We start from the raw sequence: 15,417 nt of genomic DNA, 5'->3' as shown, positions 1-15,417 counted from the left end.
CCAACTAATGAGAATACTTCCAAAAGTTTGCAATCTCCATTTACTGCTCCTTGTCGCTATTCTCTCTCTCCTCTCTCTTCCCTCTCGTCTTCCCGCCCCTCCTGCTTAAGCCCCACCACTCCCGGTTACCCGCGGACAATCGCAACAGGTGACACTGACGGATATATGCAGTGAATCAAATTACACAAAAAAGAATATTCTTGCACATTTTTACCTTACTGTTACAAACATTTGTTGGGACCTCCGGGTTTGTGTCTATGAAACAATTCATGGATGCAGATTTAAAAAAAAAAGTCTTTGCACAATGACAGCCAAGTGGTGCCGTTTTATTTGTTTTTAATTTTTGAACAACTGATTTGTTCACATAGGCCTAGACTACTTGGTAATTTAATTTTTTTTTCTTGTGTTTATAAAGAAAATATGTATTTAAATTTTGCCTTGGTCTTTTTAGTTTGTTTAGAGAAAACCAGAAACAAATCGAGGTTTAAATCAAAAATTGTCCATTAGTTAAAAATCTAGATTTTATTTTTAGGTCAAATCACCCAGCCCTATTCACAATCTAATATCGTCATATCGCACACCCCTACGGACACCACATGGTGTGGTGGAAAGCTTGTTTTAAGCTTTAAGCTGCTGCTCCTGTTATAGAGTCGGGTGATGAGGAGGGAGGGAGATATCAGAGGGAAGCGGCAAAGATAATGAGATGAGATTAATTAAAAGTCATCACACCCCCACTAAACAGGACCATCAGCTGGTTGATGATGTCACACAGGACAATCACTTGGTTGATGATGTCACACCCACTACTAGAGATGCACCGATCCAGTTTTTTCCCGATCCAACCCGATACCGATCCGATACTACTGTTGAATGAATGAACCATATACCTTGCCATGTGACATTGCCACAGATATAAATGTACTTAATATTATTTATTAACAAATAACAAAGTGTACATTAGCAGCAAAAATAAATAAATAACACTTGTAACCATGTAAAGTGCACTACAAACAGATATTTTAAAATGTAATATAAAATATAGCAGCAGCCTGAAACCCAACAAACAATGGCTCAATGAACCGGCGCTTGCTCCATGTTGCTCTGTGTTTGCTCATCACTAGCTGCTGTGCGCGATGACATAACCAGCGTTGCAGACAGAAACAGAGGAACGCTGCACACTCAGCTCCAGTTGCAGAGAGTTTATTTAGACAACGTTTCGGCCCATTCGGCCTTTGTCAAGTCTAGTAGTCCACCAGATTTGACAAAGGCTGAATGGGCCGAAACGTTGTCTAAATAAACTCTCTGCAACTGGAGCTGAGTGTGCGGCTTTCCTCTGTTTCTGTCTTCAGTTTTGTCCATCGCCAGCACCTCCACAACCCACGGTGTGCGTTGCTTCTCATCTGAACATAACCAGCGTTGCAAACATAGAATTGAAGTGACTAGATCGCTGTAACTGAAAAAAATTACTTCTCACTGTTCTCAGGTCAAATATTTATATGCGATTAAAATGTGATTAATTTCGATTACCGTAGATGACCATTTAGTAGCCCGGGCGTTTAATATGCTAAATCGACTTGGAGCCCAGGCGTTTATAAGAACCAGGCGCGTATTTGCAACAGGCTACAATTTATTTTTGCAATGAGCAGCACCAGACCATCATGCAAAGAACAAGGAGCTCACCATAGCACCACTGGAACAAAACTACTTTTTCCCCCCGACGCATCTTTATTGACATCAGACAATAAATACAAAGACAGTTTGTCTGTGTTACCGCGACACAGGGAGCTGATCAGAGCAGTGTTATGAATGATAACGGAAGGGGGGGTCGATCGCGGTAATTTCAACACTGTACATTAGCGCATTTATCTATATCCCTATATCCCTCAGTCTAGCGCGCCTGTGTTTGTGTGTCTGTGTGTGTGTGTGCGCGCGCCTGCATGCGAGAGAGAGAGAGAGAGCGAGAGGAGGGGCTGACTGACAGAAGAGGTGAGAGCCGGTGAAGTGCTGTTAAAAAAAAACTTTTGTTTTCTGTGCAAGACTATGGTAAACACTTAATCGCCCGGGCGTTTAATTGAACCGGCGTTTATTATGCCAAATGAGGTCGGACCCCGGCGGCTATTAGAGCACAGGCGCGTATTTGCACGCGGGCGATTATTTGGTCATCTACGGTAATTAATTACAAAGCCTCTAATTAATTAGATACATTTTTTTAATCGAGTCCCGGCCCTAGAAATGACTGGATCGGAATGCTGTATCGGCCTCATTCATCCGATATCCGATCCAGCCAATTAGTCAATATCGGAGCCGATATCTCTACCCACTACACAGGACCATCAGGGGTCATTCCGTGTCATTTCATCAAATTTCTGAAAATCTTCCCACCTGACCATCTCAGAATGTCCTGAAAAAATTCAAATACAAAGACACACTTGTTAATAGGACAAAATCCAAAATATTCAATAGTTTTCTCATGAAACATCATTGAATGAAGGGTAGTTTAGACGGTTTTTGGCATCATGCTCTGAAAAGCCATTTTTAAACGGCAATATCTAGAAAACTATCTCACCTGTGGCCTTCAAAATTTTTACAGAGTATATCTGTTACGAATAGCCTCCAGACATGGAATATCAGGCATGTAGCTCAATGATAACCTAGTATGGTAGGTACTTAAAATTAGGCTTTTTGAAATAAAGTAGTACATTTGAAGAGTGGCTGAGCTCCCATTTTTGCAGATAAAAGACTTATATCACTTCTGCCTCTATCTCTGGTGTTAGCTTAAACATTCTACAAAATATGGTCTCTCTTAGATTATTAGTTTCACAGATATTAAGGCTCAAAAATGGAAGTTAACACATCTTTGCCCAACTTCAGAGTCATATTCCAAAAAACTGACAACACATATCAGGTCCAAACTTACTTTTTTTGAAAGATCATATTCTTGTTAAAATCATATTTAAAAATTGGGAGGGTGTTTTGCCTCAATTTGTTGCAGTGATTTTTTAAGATCCTGATATTTGTGTTTTTGTGGCCGTTTTTGGTACTGCATGTCTTATTATCCTACAAGTAAACATCACAGCAGGGCAATTCAAATGTGTTTTTTTACCATTTACCAAAGACTTACATGTGCCTAAATGCTACTGATAAATTTAGCCTCACAAAAACATTAAAATGTAGCACAGTTGTAGTTACAGAGGCAATAAGTCCTTAGATGTGAGTTGAACATGCTGAAAGCAGCTTTTAATGTCTTATGAACAAATAAAGCATAATATTGAAGACTGTACATTTTGTCATACTTTAAGTATATAAATTACACAACTAAACCAAATAATAATCTTAATTTGAGCATAAAGATTTTGAATTACAGTAGAAAAGTCTCCAAAGTTTGATATTGAATAACAGTTTGTCTCTATATGCTCACTATGAGACAATATGTGAGTTATGATCAGAAATGGTGGATAGGAAGTATCAGAGATGTTTCAGATGAAGATGAAGATGTACTGGTTCAGTTCATGCACCCACATGGCCCTACCAAGAGTTTCTACTGGCCAAGAAGAGAAGATGTGCAATGTTCCACTGCAGCATAGAATTGCAAGATTTGACGTTCCCTCTACAGAAACTGGGCGCATGTATGCCATCAAAAAAGATGAGCACAATAGAGCAGAGATGTACATTAGACAATTTCTAAAGTGACTGCCAAATTAATGAATGTGACGAAGGAATTGGATCTAAAAGATGAAAAATGTGTGATCCCTCACAGTGAGCATAGAGACAAACTGTTATTCAATATCAAACTTTGGAGACTTTTGTACTGTAATGTAAAATCTTATGCTCAAATTAAGATTATTATTTGATTTGGTTGTGGTATTTATATACTTAAAGTATGAAAAAATGTACAGTCTTCAATATTATGCTATTTTTGTTCATGGTTTAAGACATTAAAAGCTGCTTTCAGCATGTTTAACTCACATTCAAGGACTTATTGCCTCTGTAACTACAACTGTGTTACATTTTAATGTTTTCCTAAGGCTAAATTTATCAGTAGCATTTAGTCACATGTAAGTCTTTGGTAAATATTAAAAAACACATTTGAATTGCCCTCCTGTGATGTTTACTGGTAGGCTATTAGGACATGCAGTACCAAAACCAGCCACAAAAACCCAGCAATATCAGGATTTTAAAAAATCACTTCGACAAAATGAGGCAAAACATCCTCCCAATTTTGTAATATGATTTTAACAAGAATATGATCTTTCAAAAAAAGTAAGTTTGGACCTGATACGTGTTGTCAGTTTTTTGGAATATGACTCTGAAGTTGGTCAAAGATGTGTTAACTTCCATTTTTGAGCCTTAATATCTGTGAAACTAATAAACTAAGAGAGACCATATTTTGTAGAATGTTTAAGCTAACACCAGAGATAGAGGCAGAAGTGATAGAAGTCTTTTATCTGCAAAAATGGGAGCTCAGCCACTCTTCAAATGTACTACTTTATTTCAACAAGCCACATTTTAAGTACCTACCATACTAGGTTATCATTGAGCTACACCCCTGATATTTCATGTCTGGAGGCTATTAGTAACAGATATACACTGTAGAAATTTTGAAGGCCACAGGTGAGATAGTTTTCCAGATAATGCCGTTTAAAAATGGCTTTTCAGAGTATGATGCCAAAAACCATCTAAACTACCCTTCATTCAATTACGTTTCATGAGGAAACTGTTGACAGTAGAGACCTAATATTTTGGATTTGTCCTATTAACAAGTGTGTCTTTGTACTCAAATTTTTTCAGGACATTCTGAGATGGTCAGGTGGGAGGCATTTGATGAAATGACACGGAATGACCCTCAGCTGGTCGATGAGTATGGGTCATTCCGTGTCATTTCAGCAATTTTCTGAAAATCTTTCCACCCAACAATCACAGAATTTCTTGAAAAAAAAATCTAATAAGAAGACACACTTGTTAATAGGACAAATCCTAAATATTAGGTGTCGTCATTCCATGCCAACTCAGCCACTCATGTACATGACATCTCTCAGATTTTGCTGAAAAGCGGTGAAAATATGCCTTATGTTACCAAACAAGGGAATTTGAAGTTTCAGGTCAATATCTCAAACGGTTTGCACATGGCGTTCATTTGAATTTCAAGTGCCAAACCCCTTTTTGACACATTGGAATTTCGCATTTTATTTGTTGGCATCTTTGGAGGCCCATAACTTCTGTTCTAATAGTGATAGAAGGCTGAAAATTGGCGTGTTAGTTCATTGTATTTTTCACTACAAAATTCAGGCAGAATCAACATTCCTTACTGTTTGGGTGACGTCACCAAATTCCCAAAAAAAATTGACGGCCTCACTTGTCATTCTCACAAATTGATTATATATTTATATCTGAACACCTAACCCATTTAGTAGAACAGTCTGACATTGGATCCATTGCCCTTTCAGACCATGCTCCTGTCACTCTGGATATGCAACCTCTTAGGCCCGCAGAGCGATCATTCTCTTGGAAAATTCATGCATCACTGTTTCATGACGATAACTTTATCAAATTCCTGGAAACGCAGACAGAACTCTATTTAGAAGTAAATTACTGCAATGACTCTGATCCAAGATGGGTGTGGGAGACTTATAAAGCTTACATGCGAGGCATGATTATATCATACTCTAGTAGGAAGAAAAAAGAGCGCACAGGAACAATTTCGAATTGAAAATAAAATAAAAAAATTAGAGGAAGATTTTCATAGATTCAAATCAGATGGGGTGCTTAAAGAGTTAAAGGAGACAAGACTACTGCTGTCTAATTTACTAACAAAGAAGGCTGAGTCTGATATTCTGTTTGCTTGACAAAAAATGTTTGAATTTGGAAATAAGCCAAATAACTTAGCTCGTCTTGCAAGAAACTCTCCCCCAAAAGCTTTTATTTCTGCAATAGCTGATGAGGATCAAATTCGTCAAACAAATAATACAAAGATTAATGAATGTTTTCAGAGATTTTCTAAAACGCTGTATACCTCAGAACTGGATAATGATACACTTACCAGTAGTAATTTTTTAGATGGCTTACAGATACCTCAGCTAACAGATGAACGAGCTAAACTGATGGACGGACCTGTTGCAATAACAGAAATTGATAAAGCAATCTCTTCACTCCAGTCAGATAAAAGTCCAGGGGCTGATGGATTCTGTGCTCAGTTCTATAAAAAGATGAAAGGCAAAATTAACAAACTACTACAACGTGTGTTTAACAAATCTTTTGAAGAGGATGAACTCCCAAAATCGATGTACTTAGCTCATATTATAGTTATCCCCAAAAAAAGGGAAAGATCCAGAACTTTGTGCCTCTTATCGCCCCATTAGCCTACTTCGAGTGGATGTAAAAATACTTTGAAAAATAGTGGCTAATCGACTAGAAAGAGTGGTGACTGATATAGTCAATGCAGACCAAACAGGGTTTATAAGAGGCTGCACTTCATCAAACAACACAAGATGCTTAAATAACATTATTCACTATCTTAATTTTCATCAAACTCCAAGTGCTATGGTAACGATGGATGCAGAAAAAGCATTTGGTCGTATTGAGCGAAAATACATGCTTGAAGTGTTGAAAAGATTTGGCTTTCAATCTGATTTTGTTCGATGGATACAGCTTTTACAGGTGATACTCGAAAAATTAGAAAAGTTCATTTTTTTCAGTAATTCAACTTAAAAGGTCAAACTAATACAGTATGTAGACTCATTACATGCAAAGTGAGATATTCCAAGCCTTTATTTGTTATAATTTTGAAGATTATGGCTTACAACTTATGGAAACCCCAAATTCAAAATCTCAGAAAATTTGAATATTGTGAAAAGGTTCCATATTGTAGGCTCAAAGTGTCACATTCTAATAAGATAATTAATCCAAAACACCTGAAAAGAGTTCCTGAGCCTTTAATTGGTCTCTCAGTCTGCTTCAGTAGAATTCACAATCATGGGGAAGACTGCTGACCTGACAGTTGTGCAGAAAACCATCATTGACACCCTCCACAAGGAGGGAAAGCCTCAGAAGGTAATTGCAAAAGAAGTTGGATGTTCGCAAAGTGCTGTATCAAAGCACATTAATAAAAGGTTAAGTGGAAGGGCAAAATGTGGAAGAAAAAGGTGCACAAGCAGGAGGGATGACCGCAGCCTGGAAAGGATTGTGCACAAAAAGCCTTTCAAAAGTGTTGGTGAGCTTTACAAGGACTGGACTGAGTCTGGGGTGAGTGCATCAAGAGCCACCACACACAGACGGATCCGCGACATGGGCTTCAAACGTTGTATTCCTTTTGTCAAGCCGCTCCTGAACAAAAAACAACGCCAGAAGCGTCTTACCTGGGCTAGAGAAAAAAAGAACTGATCTGTTGCTCAGTGGTCCAAAGTCCTCTTTTCAGATGAGAGCAAATTTTGCATCTCATTTGGAAACCAAGGTCCCAGAGTCTGGAGAAAGATTGGAGAGGCACAGAATGCAAGATGCTTGAAGTCCAGTGTGAAGTTTCCACAGTCTGTGTTGATTTGGGGAGCCATGTCATCTGCTGGTGTTGGTCCACTGTGCTTTATTAAGACCAGAGTCAACGCAGCCGTCTACCAGGAAATTTTAGAGCACTTCATGCTTTCTTCAGCGGACAATCTTTTTGGGGATGCTGACTTAATTTTCCAGCAGGACTTGGCACCTGCCTACACTGCCAAAACTACCAAAACCTGGTTCAATGACCATGGGATTACTGTCCTTGATTGGCCAGCAAACTCGCCTGACCTGAACCAAGAGAAAGATGAGAGACATGAGACCGAACAATGCCAAAGAGTTGAAGGCCGCTATTGAAGCATCCTGGTCATCCATAACACCTCATAGCATCCATGCCACGCCGCATTAAGGCAGTAATTCATGCAAAAGGGGCCCAAACCAAGTACTGAGTACATATGCATGATTATACTTTTTATAGGGCCAACATTTCTTTATTTAAAACCTTTTTTTATTGTTTTCATGTTATATTCTAATTTTCTGAGATTTTGAATTTGGGGTTTTCATAAGCTGTAAACCATAATCTTCAAAATTATAACAAATAAAGGCTTGGAATATCTCAGTTTGCATGTAATGAGTCTACATAATGTATTAGTTTGACCTTTTAAGTTGAATTACTGAAATAAATGAACTTTTGCACGATATTCTATTTTTTTGAGTTTCACCTGTATATAAAATACCCACTGCCTCAGTCTTAACAAATGGTCTAATTTCTACCCAGTTTCAACTTAACAGAGGCACAGCTCAAGGGTCACCACTATCACCTCTGTTGTTTTCTTTAGCTATAGAGCCATTAGCAACTGCTGTCCGGCAAGCCCCCAGTATCAAAGGAACAGTGATAGGAACAACACAGCACAAAATTCAGCTGTATGCGTATGATATCTGCCTGACATTAACAGACCCACAAAACTCAATATCTGCGCTAGTCAAGTGTGTGAAAGAGTTTGGTCAAATTTCTGGATACAAGGTTAATTTTACAAAATCTGAAATCATGCCTCTCGGTTTTTCATACGAGTATGAACCTGACTTTGTAAAACCTTTTCGCTGGGCACCAGATGGATTCATATATCTGGGAGTTAAAATAACACCTAAAATTAGTCAACTTTATGCTGAAAATGTTAACCCCATGGTAAAACACATTAAAGACAAGATGTTGAGTGGAAGAAGCTTCCTGCAGTCCTAGTGCCCACATGGTCATTTGGGGGTCCAAAAGAGTCACCTCTGCCCGAAAGGGTTTTTGGACCCCCCAAAAAAAACCCACCATAGCTATCAAATTAATTTTGGCAAGAGCAAAGTTCCCAAATAGAACAAATAATCCTGTTTAGATAAATATGATCATTAATCGTGGAGCTAGGGGCACACAAAAAGTGAAAAATCACACATACTGTCAATTTTTTTTTTAGGACTTTGGTGACCCACCTCTCACCCAAACAGTAAGGAATGTTGATTCTGCCTTCACAATTGTGTAGTACAAACTACAATGAACTAACAGACCAATTTTCTGCCAACAAATAAAATGCAAAATTCCAATGTGTCAAAAAGGGGCATGGCACTTGAAATTCAAATGGACGCCACGGGCAAACCGTTTGGGATATTGATCTGAAACTTCAGCTTAACAAAACATGAAGGAAATGACGTGTGCTCTGCGTCATCAACAGCATTGCCATGGTGACAGACTGACAGGCTGCAGGTTGTAGAGATAGTTGGAGTGGAGAGGTTTTATTTGTGGTGTTTAACACAATAATTGAAATAAAAACAATGTTGAGGTTTAAACTTTATTAATATTTCAATTTATATAAACTATAAAAGTGACTGACTAATGACTGAACTACCTTGTAATGAGTCTCTTTTGCTTCATCATAAGATCTTTCAAATAAAACATATTTGGAGTTCTAAGTTTTAGTCTTGTAAGTACTTAACATTTTACTAAAATGGAGCTTAACCATCATCAACCAAACTCCACATAGAAGGAACCTGGGACCCTCTGGCTGTCAGGACAGTGCTACCCACTACACCACCCAGCTTTACCAGGTCATGTGATCTGTAAGACCACATGGTCCAGCCAAATAGAGGTCTCACCTGGTCCTGTTTAATTAGGAGTTTGTGTTTGGCCAGAATCTCTTACCATCATTATTAAATCACGATGAATATCCTAATCTTTGTCATTCCAAACTTTCCGTCGCTTTGTGGTGATTTTCCTGGCGCTGGCTGGAATTAACAGTTTACCAGGAAGTGTTCCTGAACGTCACTTGGCCATTTTATTGCTTATTAGTAGTTTCAGTGAAAGTCTGACGGAGCTAAAGTCTCAGCACCGGGACTCACATTGAGACTCACGGAGACCGTGCACATTTACCTCTTCAAGCAGCACTTTAAGCGTTCTCCATAGCAGATCGTTGGAGTCCTGCAGGACTCCGAGGGTCCAGGATCCAACAGTACCGATTGAGGTTTTTTAAATGAGCGAAATACAACCTGCGCCGCTTCAGCTGCTGCTGTCTTCAGGTCTGGTCTCGGTCAGCCGCAGGGACTCGGACCTACGTCCTCCAACAACACCGTCTGGCGGCCGAAACGAGCCGCGGAACGAAGGCAGACATCAGGGAAAGTTCCGTACGGTTCCACCGCGACACTGAGACGGCGGAGACAGTAGGCGTCCTCCTCATGACGCCACACCTTCACTTCTGTCTCAACTCGTCCGTCACACACGCACGCACGCACACACACACAGCAGATAGCAGTATCCAGTTTCTTACTACAACATTTGGCTCGTTCGGGATGAACTGCGCTCCAGTCGGACAGTTTGACAGATTTGACAGGAAGTCATAAAAAGTTACATCCTGTTAGACGCGATCTGTAGGCTTTCTAGTTTGCATTTATTTATATTTGTTCATTAATATCTGTGGAATTCAGAATAATTTAGTAATCCCTCGGGAAATTGTACAGCTTGGTTGCTTCATAAGAGTCAGGAAAGAAAGTCAATTAAGTATAAATACATAAAGTATAAAATAATGCCACCAGATATAATGTTTGAACATAATGTATAAAACACTATACGGTATAGTAGTGTATCTGCTGTTGAGGTAGTATCATAAAATCTTGTGCACTTAAGTATTGCATAGAAGTAAAGTTTGACAGTTAGCCTATAGGCCTACTGTATTAAATGTGTATCTGGCGTTTTTGTTGTCTGCCTCTTAAAGCACACTGTAGGCTAATTGCTCGTTTTGATAAGGTCTATATAAATAACCTCTTTTATTGTGTTATTATGATCATCGGTGTATCTAGCGCGTTTTTAGGGGTGTCATGTCAGAGCAGTCATGTTTTTTTTAAGTCTGTGTTTGACAAGCTTAAACATGGGTAACAAACCAGAGACAGTACTTATGGTTTACTTAAACCTGTTCACCCCCTATACCTCATTAGATTTTCATTTTAATACAATTTCATTTGTAGTACTTTGTAAAACCAAGTGATGGCTTTTTTTTGCCCAGCATTAAAATATTATTTCCAGTCTGTTGTTCACAATTCACAAATGTGTGAATGATAGTTGCTTTTGGAATCATTCCTAGAATACCCCCTAATTATGATTATTATTTTCAACCACACAAGATATGTTTAAAAGATTGAACTTGCACAACAGCTCACAATTTCACGTTCAATATTGGAATCCCAGGAAATCTGCATTTTCTACTAAACGTGGTGTTTTGTTGTCAAAACTAAGAGCCAATCAGCTCTTAGATGAGGCGGGAGCCAGGCGTTTCCCATCATGCCCCGAGGCTTGCAGTCGTTTGAGAGCAACTGCGGCGCCTGGCTCTAAAAACTGTGGCCGCATTAATCTCGTTAGACTATCGTTGCCGTGTGCATTAAGACAAAGCAAGTCGGGATCAAGTCGGACACAAAACTACCCAGCATGCATTGTGCGGCGGTCGCCGGTGATGGATTCTGTGCAGGCTTGGCTCATCTCCAACAAGCCTTATGATAATTTTACCACAACAGCCCCTACAAATCCACCTCCACTCATAATAATAATAATTATTTATTTATTTACTTTTTACTTTACATATCTAGATATATCAGCACATTTAGGTGAAGGTAGGAATAATTAGCACCTTCAACTCTCAACTAACACTTTTTAATTAATTATAGGCTACACTTTCCCAAAGTGACAGGTATCACAACACAAAGGCACTCAGGCATGAAATGGACACCTCTCTACGTGTTGGGGTCCTTTGACGTTGTGCTCAGGGCAGGTTTTAATGTAGGAAAAGTGTTTCATCCGATCCCCATATGATCTATCAGAACACTGTGAGCTCGGTGTTAACCGTGAATAACAGCACAGGTACAGCTGCAGGGAGACACGGTGGGATCAGTACAGGAGGTGCAATACAAACAGAAAAAAATAACCACAACAACAAGGCAAGATAATAGACAGAAACTGAGGGAATGAAAAGAAATGTGGTAAATGCAGGAGAGCACACCACGGCAGAGATGAAAGGGCCGTACGCAGGGTTTTCGAAATACAGAGGTCCAAAAACTGAGTTTGCTAGGGGGGTTCGGGGCATGCAAAAAATGTTTTTCCCTGATCTAAATATGTGCATTTAATACGTGTGGAGAGAAAAAATTGGACAATTATAGCTTTAAAACCATGTCAGTGGGCAGTAGCATAAATGATCTGTCAAGCATTAATACATGAGAATCAGGTTAAATGTTGCAATATATTATCCACACTACAATGTGGAAATACAGAAGAGGCTAAAATGATCATGAAACATCTGAAAATGAATTCTGTTCAATGTTTAATTCAAGTGTTCATGTAAAGGGAAATTCACACTACAGACACCAATATAATAAAACACATAATGTGTGTGTTGATTATCCATGGAGAGGGCAGTGTTTTGTCAGGGTTCAACCATGTCTATTTAGCCTCACTGAAATGAGTTAGCCTACATGAATGTTGATTGTTGACAATACACCATCGTATATTCCAAACATGAAAGGCTTTAATAATAATAATAATAATAATAATAATAATAATAATAATAATAAAAAGTAACGTTCAAAGATTATCTAGCATAGATGTAACCTTTTCCTTATCCTTCCAGCGCCTGAGGACTTTTTCAGTTTCCAGTGCTCTGTTTCTATGCATGTGCATCATAGCCTCTCATTGCCCATGCTCTTCAGCCGCCTCAATGCAGAGAACAACCTCTCACATGAACAGGTGGTCACTGGTAGTGTGAGGTAGATGGAGAGGATACAGCGGATGTTGGGGTGGTATTGCATGTCTATGTGATCCAGTGTTTCTTTTGCTGTGGATGCCTTCGGAGGTTCTTTTCCTTCCATCTGTGAATCTCCTGGTCGATGGAGTCTGGTTGAGGGAGGTCTTCTCTTTACCATGACCTATTCTTTTGTGAGTTTGGACAGAGCTGAAGGTATAAGGTATGTAGCAAGTATAGCTGGCTCCGAGTTTTCCACAAACCTGGTGTTTATTTGGCTTGTCATGTGAGTCTGTAATGTTCTTGTGTGATGGTCAGGGTGGGAATTTCACGACGGCCGCGAGCACCATGGCCGTGCAGGTGAAGTATCAACATCACATGCAAGAAGAGCGTCAACCATTCGTCAGCTTAATTACAGCCACCCGAGTGGAGCTGAGCGAGTGGGCAGTGAGAGCACACAGCGGCATTTTTATTATAAAAGTACTGGTCCGGTTCCGCTCCAGTTCCTCCAGTGTGCGCATATATTTCTAGTCAACACGAGTGGAGCTGAGCGAGCAAGTGGCCACGAGCGGGCAGCAAATTTTGCAGAGAGCGGCATTTTTATTCTAAAAGTAGAGGTCCGGTTCCGATTCGGTCCCGCTCACACCAATACTGAAGCCCAAGCCCGACCCAGAATCCCGCTGTGTCCTACACAGTCATCAACAGTATGTTCAGTCATTAAACAGCTCGATAGCGGGGTTGAACACTGAGCGATAATGAGAGGGACTGCCTATCGATTAAAGTCTACGTCATGTCCACATTGCCTACCCGTGTAAGAGCTTGTGCATCTTTATATAGATTATAGATTTCTTACAGAATGTTGATATTGGTATTCAAAATATTTGAATACATAATTCATGTTTTGTTATGAATTAGGATGTTATGGTATTAATCTGAAATGTAAAACCATCTCATTTTACTCAATGGCCTGTGTGCCCTGTCATGTGGCCTTGGTGCCCCTAAAAAAAAAGAAAGTGAAGGCCAAATGGCCTCGCCCCTAAAATGACGAAATTCCAACCCTGGTGATAGTGTGTTTTACATTTACATTTCAGGCATTTAGCGGATGCTTTTGTCCAAAGCGACGTACAGTAAGTACATTTGTCAAAAGAAGCGTGTTCTGTTTTTTTGACTAATGGCCACACGCTTTTTTACCGGAACCATGTCAATGGTGCTGGCAAGTTCTGCTGAATTTTCATAAATTTCACTGAAGCCCTCCTCGTTCCTTAGCGTAGAAATGACCTGAGCAACCTCTCTGGCCTCAGCAGTCATAAGGTTGCTATTTGGTGACTGTAACTCTTTAGTCAATGGCTTGATGTAGCCTACAATTTTGTTTGTTGTGACAGCAGTGAGAATTGTGTCAAATAACTCAATATTGTGTCGTAGGTTGCTACCCTTGTTGGAGTTAGATGATGTTCCTGATTCTATTTGTATGAGTGCAGAGTGAGGCGCATTGAAGTGATCCAGAAAAGCACCCAGTCTTCCCTCTGGAGCCCCCGCATTTTGTCACTTGCCTGTGTTTCTTTGCTTCCTTGTGATTGTTGTAACTTGTTCTTCCAAACAGCAGACACAGAGAAAAACACGGCAACATTCTCAATGGTAGCCATGGTGTTCCTGATGAGGGCGATGTAAGAACATCCATGGTCTACCACAAGGTTGAGTGCGTGGCTTCGGCAATGCGTGGCTTCGGCAATGTGTGAATAGTGCCCGTGGTTAAGCTCTCTAATGTGTTGTTGTACGCCACTCACATGCCCACTCATTTTGCTGGCTCCATCATAGCCCTGCCCTCTGAGATATTCAATCTCCAGACCCCACTTCTCCAACTGAGAGAGGATGGCTTCTGTAATAGATGCAGCATCTTGTTTGTCGAGAGGGCAGAAACCCAAAAACTCTTCACATATTTCTTCTCCATTGTCATGGTTTATGTAGTGAATGCAGATAGACAGTTGTTCTGTCCCACTCACGTATATATATATATATATAAATAAAACATATCCTCTTTGGTACACACACACACACACGTAAGGCGGAATGTGGAAGGCATTCTTTTTTCCAGTATATTTGTATTATCATTCTATGTTTGTATCAACCAGACCTCATATATAATAGGACTACTCACAGCACAATGCACAGAACTTTAGATCAAGCCATGAGATCAAAGCGACCAAAATAAAAAGGCAAATCATTAAATCATTTCACCACAAGGTGGCCACCGAGTGCGGACCTGAACACACGTCATTGAACTTTTAACCAATGAGAACCATTCCGCTGTAGCGGAGGTGTGGACAAGCCGGTTGCAGCCACCGTAGACCGCAAGAAGCGGCTCTTAAAAACTTGTTCCCGCGATGTTTTGGGTCACGTGATATGGTCGCGACCCTGTGACGTTCGAAACAGTTTGAAGCGATGTTTCAGTATGTGTTGAAGCCTTGAAACGAATATGAAACCTGACTCTACAGTGGCATCTAGTGGCCACTTCTGTGAACTACATGCTCTGGCCAAAGAAAACTCCTAATTATGTGCCACTGTGAAATGAGCCGGTCTTAGGTTTTCTTAATTTAAGTAGAATACAGGTTGAATTAAAGAAACATTATTAAAAATAAATAAATGACACATTGTTATATGTAATACAATAATAAAAGAT

General features: G+C 39.7%; 1 protein-coding gene and 1 long non-coding RNA gene across 3 annotated transcripts in view; one reads left to right on the top strand and one right to left on the bottom strand.

The window, feature by feature from the left end:
* LOC311027558 (uncharacterized protein) overlaps positions 1–10,214 on the bottom strand; it is a 30,227-nt gene extending 20,013 nt beyond the window's left edge. Inside the window, exon 1 of one of the 2 annotated variants that reach the window (XM_084031616.1) lies at positions 9,893–10,214. The gene's annotated coding sequence lies outside the window, so the exon portion shown is untranslated. The remainder of the gene's footprint in view (positions 1–9,892) is intronic. The other variant, XM_084031617.1, reaches the window with a different exon arrangement.
* LOC311027569 overlaps positions 1–15,417 on the top strand; it is a 224,310-nt gene that overhangs the window by 100,381 nt on the left and 108,512 nt on the right. The gene's annotated exons all lie outside the window — the stretch shown is intronic.

Source organism: Eutrigla gurnardus (assembly GCF_963514095.1).
Source record: "Eutrigla gurnardus genome assembly, chromosome: 17".
Classification (NCBI taxonomy): Eukaryota; Metazoa; Chordata; class Actinopteri; order Perciformes; family Triglidae; genus Eutrigla; species Eutrigla gurnardus.
This window is presented reverse-complemented; position numbering and strand designations above follow the sequence as displayed.